This window comes from Triticum urartu, chromosome 5, assembly GCF_003073215.2.
Source record: "Triticum urartu cultivar G1812 chromosome 5, Tu2.1, whole genome shotgun sequence".
Lineage (NCBI taxonomy): Eukaryota > Viridiplantae > Streptophyta > Magnoliopsida > Poales > Poaceae > Triticum > Triticum urartu.
In genome coordinates, this window is record NC_053026.1 from 111,941,189 (window position 1) to 111,949,730 (window position 8,542).

Below are 8,542 nucleotides of genomic sequence, written 5' to 3' on the forward strand. Positions count from 1 at the left end.
GGTGTAGACTGAGGTCGAGTGTTCCCTTGATACAACGAAGTATTTGATACGTCTCCAACGTATTTATAATTTTGTATTGTTCCATGCTATTATAGTATCAATCTTGAATATTTTATATGCAATTATATGCTATTTTATATCAATTTTTGGGACTAACCTATTAACATAGTGCCGAGTGCCGAGTGCTAGTTGTTGTCTTTTGCTTGTTTGCTTTTCAGAAAATCAATATCAAACAAAGTCCAAACGGAGAATAATCTTTGGATTATTTTTTCTAGACCGGAAGGGACCCACCAAGGTTCAAGAGAACACCAGAAGAGCCACGAGGGAGCAACAAGCTCGTAGGATGCGTCCCTTGAGCTTGTGGGCCCCTCATGGCACCTTTTGATCCAATTCCGCCTCTATAAATTCTCAAATATTCCCAATATACCAGAGAGCCACCCGAAACATTTTTTTCGCCGCCTCAAGCTTCTGTTCTTCCGCGATCCCATCTGGAGGCCTTTTCCGATACTCTGCCGGAGGGGAAATCAATCACAGAGGGCTTTTACATCATCCTTGTTGCCTTTCGATGATGTGTCAGTAGTTCACCACAGACCTACGGGTCCATAGCTAGTAGCTAGACGGCTTCTTCTCTCTCTTTGATCTTCAATACAATGTTCTCCTTGATGTTCTTGGAGTTCTATCCAATGTAATCTTCTTTTGCGATGTGTTTGTTGGAATCTGATGAATTGTGGGTTTATGATCTGAATATTTATGATAAGTAATGGAGTCTTTTCTAAACTATATTATGCATAATTGTTATAGCTTTATATTTCTCTCTGATCTATCCGGTTGGTTTGGCCGACTAGATTGATTTATCTTCAGTAGGGGAGGTGCTTTGTGATGGGTTCAATCTTGTAGTACTCTATCCCAATGACAGAAAGGGACAAGACACGTATTTGTATTGTTGCCATTAAGGGTAAGATGATGGGGTTTATTCATATTAGTTGAGTTTACTTTGTCTACATCATGTCATCTTGCTTAAGGTGTTACTCTGTTTTTATTAACTTAACACCCTAGATGCATGCTAGATAACAGTCGATGGATGGAGTAATAGTAGTAGATGCAGGCGGGAGTCGGTCTATTTGTCTCGGACGTTATGCCTCTATACATGATCATTGCCTTGAATATCGTCATAACTATGCACTTTTGTATCAATTGTTCAACAATAATTTGTTTATCCACCGTATGATATGTGTTCGAGAGAGAAGCCTCTAGTGAAACTGTGGCCCCCGGGTCTACTTTTATCATATATAAAAAAACCAAAATATTCTTGCTGCAATTTTATTATCTTTATTTTATTTTACAATTTATCTATCTACCAATATGAGATTTAATCCTTGCAAGTATGAGTTCAAGGGGATTTACAACCCTCTTGCTCGCATTGGGTGCAAGTATTTGCTTTTGTGTGTGTAGGTGTTGTTCACGAGGCTTTGCGTGATTCTCCTACTGGATTCATACCTTGGTTCTCACTGAGGGAAACACTTATCTCTATGATGTTGCATCTCCTATCCTCTTCGGGGAGAACCCGAACGCAGCTCACAAGTAGCAGGAAGAATTTCTGGCGCCGTTGCCGGGGAGACATCATCAAAACCTATCAAGTACCTTCACACAAACTATCATCTACTTGCTCTTATTTTGATTTTCCTTCGCCTCTCGTTTTCATCTCCCCCACTTCTATTTTTTTACAAAAAACACAAAGAAAGGTTTGCTTGCTTTGCTACCATGTCTGAATTTGTTATCGCCAAGGGCGAGAGTGAGGATAGTGAGACTCCTAAGATGGAAATCCCCATAAATTTGGATACTAAAAACTTTTGTGACGGGGAGTGGGAGTATCATAGGAAAAACACTACAAAAAACACTTCCGTGATGATACGTGTTTGTCACAGTAGGTCACGTTTTCTGTCATGCATGTACATCCATGGTAATTTTATGACAGAATCAAGATAGTCATACATGTGCTGTCGTAGAAGTGTTCCATGACAATACCAAAATTATCATCACGGAAGTGTCCACTTCCATGACGATAAATGACGCGTCATGGAAGTGCTTTCGTCAAGGGTAACCGACACGTGACATCCACCGTAACGGGTCGTCGTTAAGCTACCGGGTTTCGGTTTGGATCCGATAACCCGTTAACAGCCCAGACCAATGGGGATTTTCTACGTGTAAAATTCTCATTGGCCGTAGCAACCACGTGTCAGCTCCGCGTTGAGACAGATGTCAATCGCGCAATGGATAGGAGACACCTATGATACGTCGACACGTGGCAAGTCCCAACAGCGGCCCATTCAGGTCAAAAGGTCAGCCTGTTTGACTTGGTCAAAAGGAAGCGGGCCGACTCATGAAAAGCTTGTTAACGACCTCTTCGCATATAGCCCATTTACAGCCTGCTAACTCACGAGCCGTTATGGCCTATCCGAGTTAGGCCCAGTAGAGTCATCTAGGCCGTCCAATATGATTTCGGCCCATTGTAACTTTCAACCCATGTATGTCCCATGACGTCTTTCGGCCCATATGAGGCCCTTTGTAACTCTGGGCCCATTAAAGGCCCGTGGTGAAATTGGCCCATAATGAACAGTGTATCGCTTTATACCCATTATTCCATGGGATTTTTACATTTGTGCCCCTGGTTCCTTAGCTCTACTCATTCATCCCCACGCTCTTAACTTTTGCTCACTTTTCCCCACTCTCTTGTTCGAAACCCTTAGAAATGGTCACAAACGGTGGATGTCGTCGGGTCAGTGCTTTGACCATTAACTCTGACGAGTGGGGTTGCGCTGGACTGTGTCGCCCGTTGGACCTGACAATTGGGGCCGTTGTTCACCCGTTGGGCCGTGGTTAGATTGTTGGGCCCTGCGCGCGTCGCAATGATATGAGCCTCCTATGCATGCACGACATGTCTAGCTAGGTTGCTATGCATGCACGTAGCTCGCCTACCTACATGCGCCGATGTCCGCCACCATGATGCGCTGACCTCCCTCTTTCTGCACGCGAGCCGCCACTGATGCTGACCGGCCTCTTTCTGCACGCGAGCCGCCACGGACGCAGGGACGGTCGCTGCCGCTGGTTCGTCTCATCTCGCACGCTTGTCTCCTCGATGTAGAGCATTGTTTCAAACTTTTCATTCCACTCGCATCTATTCAACATGGCAATTAAAGTGGCATATCGACCGACACCGCTCGTTTGAACCTAGCAATCCAAAGCGCGGCCGGTGCCACTCCCCTTCCCTTCCCCTTTCTCTATTTAAACCACCCACGCCTCCACCTATTCTCCATACATCCATTTGCGTCGTCCCCTTCTCTTCTTCACCCAAACCCAGAGCACTCTCAAAGCCAGACGAGGATGCAGTACAACGGCCTCACCTTCCAGCTCCCATCGACCATGCCGGAGAGGCGGTATCCCGCTGGTGTCGTCATGGAGACGACGCTCCACGTGTGGGCGTTCTCACGCTGGAGGGGTGGAAAGGAGTTTGCCTAGTGGTTCCTCGGTGCGGGCTTCACTCACCTCTCCGCGGGCTCGCTAGTGATGTTTCGACTGGAGGAAGTGCGTCCAAACTCCACCACTCCGCCGATAGGGCTCATCGCCAACTTCACCAACAGATTCGATGCGTACTACCTCCTCGGCAAGGTGTTTTGGTGTGGGTGCGAGTTCATCGCATTCACCACCTACATGTTCATGGACTTCAACAACATCTTCCCCACCCGCAATGGTATGCACAACCTCCCCTACTACATCGGCGAGGACGGCATGGAGGAGGAGCAGTGAAGAGGAGGCGCAATGAAGATGGTGGTGAAGGCCCGGTCTCGTGAAGCTTATCTTGCACTAGGGTGTTAGGGCTTTTTATATGTTATATATTTCTATCTTAATTATGTCGTTGGTTGTACCGTGAACTTTTTATCTCTGTTAAGAACTATGTTATGCTTGCTACCCTTATTTGATATGTCGTTGGTTATCTGTGTTTTGCTTGCTATTTCTATCTTATTTGACGTGAGATATCGCTAGATGGATATGGTGCCGTAGACGAGCCCTTCTGCTAAATCAATCAATGAAGGTATCCTTCAATGAAAACCATCAAGTTTTGGGGTTAGCTTTGTAAAAATGGTTGGAGGGTAGCCCATTCGTCTTATTATATTCATGTTGTGTAGGTCAAGTTTAAATGGCCCATTTAGAGTAGGCCCTTATATTTTAGGGTCAAGTTTTCACACATGCGGATAATGGACTAGTTGAAGTGTCAAAAAGGAAACTAAAGCTAGAAAAATGAGCCATGTTGATGTTGAAAAGAAGAAGGAGAAAAACTATTTTTTTGAATTGTTGGTGGCCCTATTCCATATACTGTATGAACAAAAACAAGCTAATTTTTGAATAGTTTCTGGACATTTGGCATGATGAAATTAATGTTGGCCCTTATATTATAGGTTTTATTGGTTCCAAGTTTTGGCACAGGCGGCTAATGGACTAGTTGAGGTGTCAAAAAGAAAATTAAAGCTGGAAAGATGAGTCATGTTGATGTTGAAAAGAAGAAAAGGAAGCTATTTTTTGAATTGTTGGTGCTCATATATATTGTAAGATACCTATATTGTATGAACAAAAAGAAGCTATTTTTTTGAATAGTTTGTGGCCATTTGGCAGGATGAAAATAATTTTTGAAGGGTAGCCCATTGTTTACTTGTTGGTGGCTCTTGGTGGCAATATCTATTGTTGTGTAATTTCAAACGATGTAACCTATTCTTGTCATGTAACCAACGTGCACTCAATCTCTGTAGGTGCAATCAAAACAATCAAGCAAAAAAATAGAGGAAAAATAAAGCCATCACATGCACTATTTTTCCAGGCTTCTTTAATCTTTGTGGGCCTTCGATAGTCAACGCAATGCGACGGCCCAACCAGAGCTTGGTTTCATTTTGGGCCCAATAACCACGTTTTTTTCTCTTGCCCTCGGTGTTGTCTGGCGAAATTGAAAGTGTCAAAAACTAACACCTACAGAGATTCAGAGATGAAGATAGAGACATAGTTTAAGCAACACAAAGAGCACATGATCCACAAACCCTTAAGAAAATCGTAGAGCACATGATACAACACAAATAACATCTCTAACGAGTGATGACCAACAAGTAAGCAAATCCTAGAGCAACTATACAAAAATAAAATCCTAAAGCTATCAGATTTGCTTGCTTGTTCAACTGAATCATCTGCCTCAAGTTCTTATTCATCTTCTTTAATTCCCCCTTTAGATCATCATCCCCAACTGTCGGAGCAGCACTTTCAGAGACCAAATTCCGAGTGGCTGACGGCAGATTAACCTCCCGGGTTGCGGCTGTTGGGGAACGTAGTAATTTTAAAAAAAATTCCTACGCACACGCAAGATCATGGTGATGCATAGCAACGAGAGGGGAGAGTGTTGTCCATGTACCCTCGTAGACCGAAAGCGGAAGCGTTAGCACAACGCGGTTGATGTAGTCGTACGTCTTCACGATCTGACCGATCAAGTACCGAACGTACAACACCTCCGAGTTCAGCACACGTTCAGCCCGATGACATCCCTCGAACTCCGATCCAGCCGAGTGTTGAGGGAGAGTTTTGCCAGCACGACGGCGTGGTGACGATGTTGATGTTCTATCGACGCAGGGCTTCGCCTAAGCACAACCACAATATTATCGAGGTGGACTATGGCGGAGGGGGGCACCGCACACGACTAAAAGATCAACTTGATCAATTGTTGTGTCTATGGGGTGCCCCTGCCCCCATATATAAAGGAGCAAGGGGGGTGCGGCCGACCAGGGAGAGGGCGCGCCAGGAGGAGTCCTACTCCTACCGGGAGTAGGACTCCCCCCTTTCCTAGTTGGAATAGGATTCGGGAGGGGGAAAGAGGAGGGAGAGAAGGAAAGGGGGCGCCGCCCCCCTCTCCTTGTCCTATTAGGACTAGGGGGAGGGGCGTGCAGCACAGCCCTGGCCTCCTCTCCTCTTCTCCGTAAAGGCCCACTAAGGCCCATTTACCTCCCGGGGGTTCCGGTAACCTCCCGGTACTCCGGTAAAATCCTGATTTCACCCGGAACACTTCCGATATCCAAACATAGGCTTCCGATAATGGAATGGGTCATGTAAATCACATCATTCTCCTAATGATGTGACCCTGTTAATCAAATGACAACTCATGTCCATGGTTAGGAAACATTACCATCTTTGATCAACGAGCTAGTGAAGTAGAGGCATACTAGTGACAACCTGTTTGTCTATGTATTCACACATGTATTATGTTTACGGTTAATACAATTCTAGCATGAATAATAAACATTTATCATTAATAAACATTTATCATTGAATAATAAACACATATATCCCACTCACTTCTTTTGAGAGAAACTCCTTCTCTAGAAAGGATCCATTCTTAGCAACGAATGTCTTGCCTTCGGATCTGTGATAGAAGGTGTACCCAACAGTCTCCTTTGGGTATCCTATGAAGACACATTTCTCCGATTTGGGTTCGAGCTTATCAGGTTGAAGCTTTTTCACATAAGCATCGCAGCTCCAAACTTTCAGAAACGACAACTTTGGTTTCTTTCCACAGTTCATAAGGCGTTGTCTCAACGGATTTCGATGGTGCCCTATTTAACGTGAATGCGGCCGTCTCTAAAGCATATCCCCAAATGATAGCGGTAAATCTGTAAGAGACATCATAGATCGCACCATATCTAGTAAAGTACGATTACGACGTTCGGACACACCATTACGCTGTGGTGTTCCGGGTGGCGTGAGTTGCGAAACTATTCCGCATTGTTTCAAATGTAGACCAAACTCGTAACTCAAATATTCTCCTCCACGATCAGATCGTAGAAACTTTATTTTCTTGTTACGATGATTTTCAACTTCACTCTGAAATTCTTTGAACTTTTCAAATGTTTCAGACTTATGCTTCCTTAAGTAGATATACCCATATCTGCTTAAATCCTCTGTGAATGTGAGAAAATAACGATATCCGCCACGAGCCTCAACATTCATCGGACCACATACATCTGTATGTATGATTTCCAACAAATCTGTTGTTCTCTCCATAGTTCCGGAGAACGGCGTTTTAGTCATCTTGCCCATGAGGCACGGTTCACAAGTACCAAGTGATTCATAATCAAGTGGTTCTACAAGTCCATCACTATGGAGTTTCTTCATGCGCTTTACACCGATATGACCTAAACGGCAGCGCCACAAATAAGTTGCACTATCATTATCAACTCTACATCTTTTGGCTTCAACATTATGAATATGTGTATCACTACTATGATTCATCAAAAATAGACCACTCTTTAAGGGTGCATGACCATAAAAGATATTACTCATATAAATAGAACAACCATTATTCTCTGATTTAAATTAATAACCATCCCGCATCAAACAAGATCCAGATATAATGTTCATGCTCAACGCTGGCACCAAATAACAATTATTTAGGTCTAATACTAATCCCGAAGGTAGATGTAGAGGTAGCGTGCTGATCGCAATCACAACGACTTTGGAACCATTTCCCACGCGCATCGTCACCTCATCCTTAGCCAGTGTTCGCTTAATCCGTAGTCCCTGTTTCGAGTTGCATATATTAGCAACAAAACCAGTATCAAATATCCAGGTGCTACTGCGAGCTCTAGTAAGGTACACATCAATGACATGTATATCACATATACCTTTGTTCACCTTGCCATCCTTCTTATCTGCCAAATACTTGGGGCAGTTCCGCTTCTAGTGACCAGTCTGCTTGCAGTAGAAGCACTGAGTTTCAGGCTTAGGTCCAGACTTGGGTTTCTTCTCCTTAGCAGCAACTTGCTCGCTGTTCTTCTTGAAGTTCCCCTTCTTCTTCCCTTTACCCTTTTTCTTGAAACTGGTGGTCTTATTGACCATCAATACTTGATGCTCCTTCTTGATTTCTACCTCCGCTGCCTTTAGCATTGCGAAGAGCTCGGGAATTGTCTTATCCATCCCTTGCATGTTATAGTTCATCACGAAGCTCTTGTAGCTTGGTGGCAGTGATTGTAGAACTCTGTCAATGACACTATCAACCGGAAGATTAACTCCCAGTTGACTTAAGTGATTATGGTACCCAGAGATTCTGAGTATATGTTCACTGACAGAACTATTCTCCTCCAGCTTGCAGCTGTAGAACTTATTGGAGACTTCATATCTCTCAATCCGGGAATTTGCTTGAAATATTAACTTCAACTCCTGGAACATCTCATATGCTCCATGACGTTCAAAACGTCGTTGAAGTCCCGGTTCTAAGTCGTAAAGCATGGCACACTGAACTATCAAGTAGTCATCAGCTTTGCTCTGCCAGATGTTCTTAACATCGTCAGTTGCATCAGCAGCAGGCCTGGCACTCAGCGGTGTTTCCAGGACGTAATTCTTCTGAGCAGCAATGAGGATAATCCTCAAGTTACGGACCCAATCCGTGTAATTGCTACCATCATCTTTCAACTTTGCTTTCTCAAGGAACGCATTAAAATTCAACGGAACAACAACA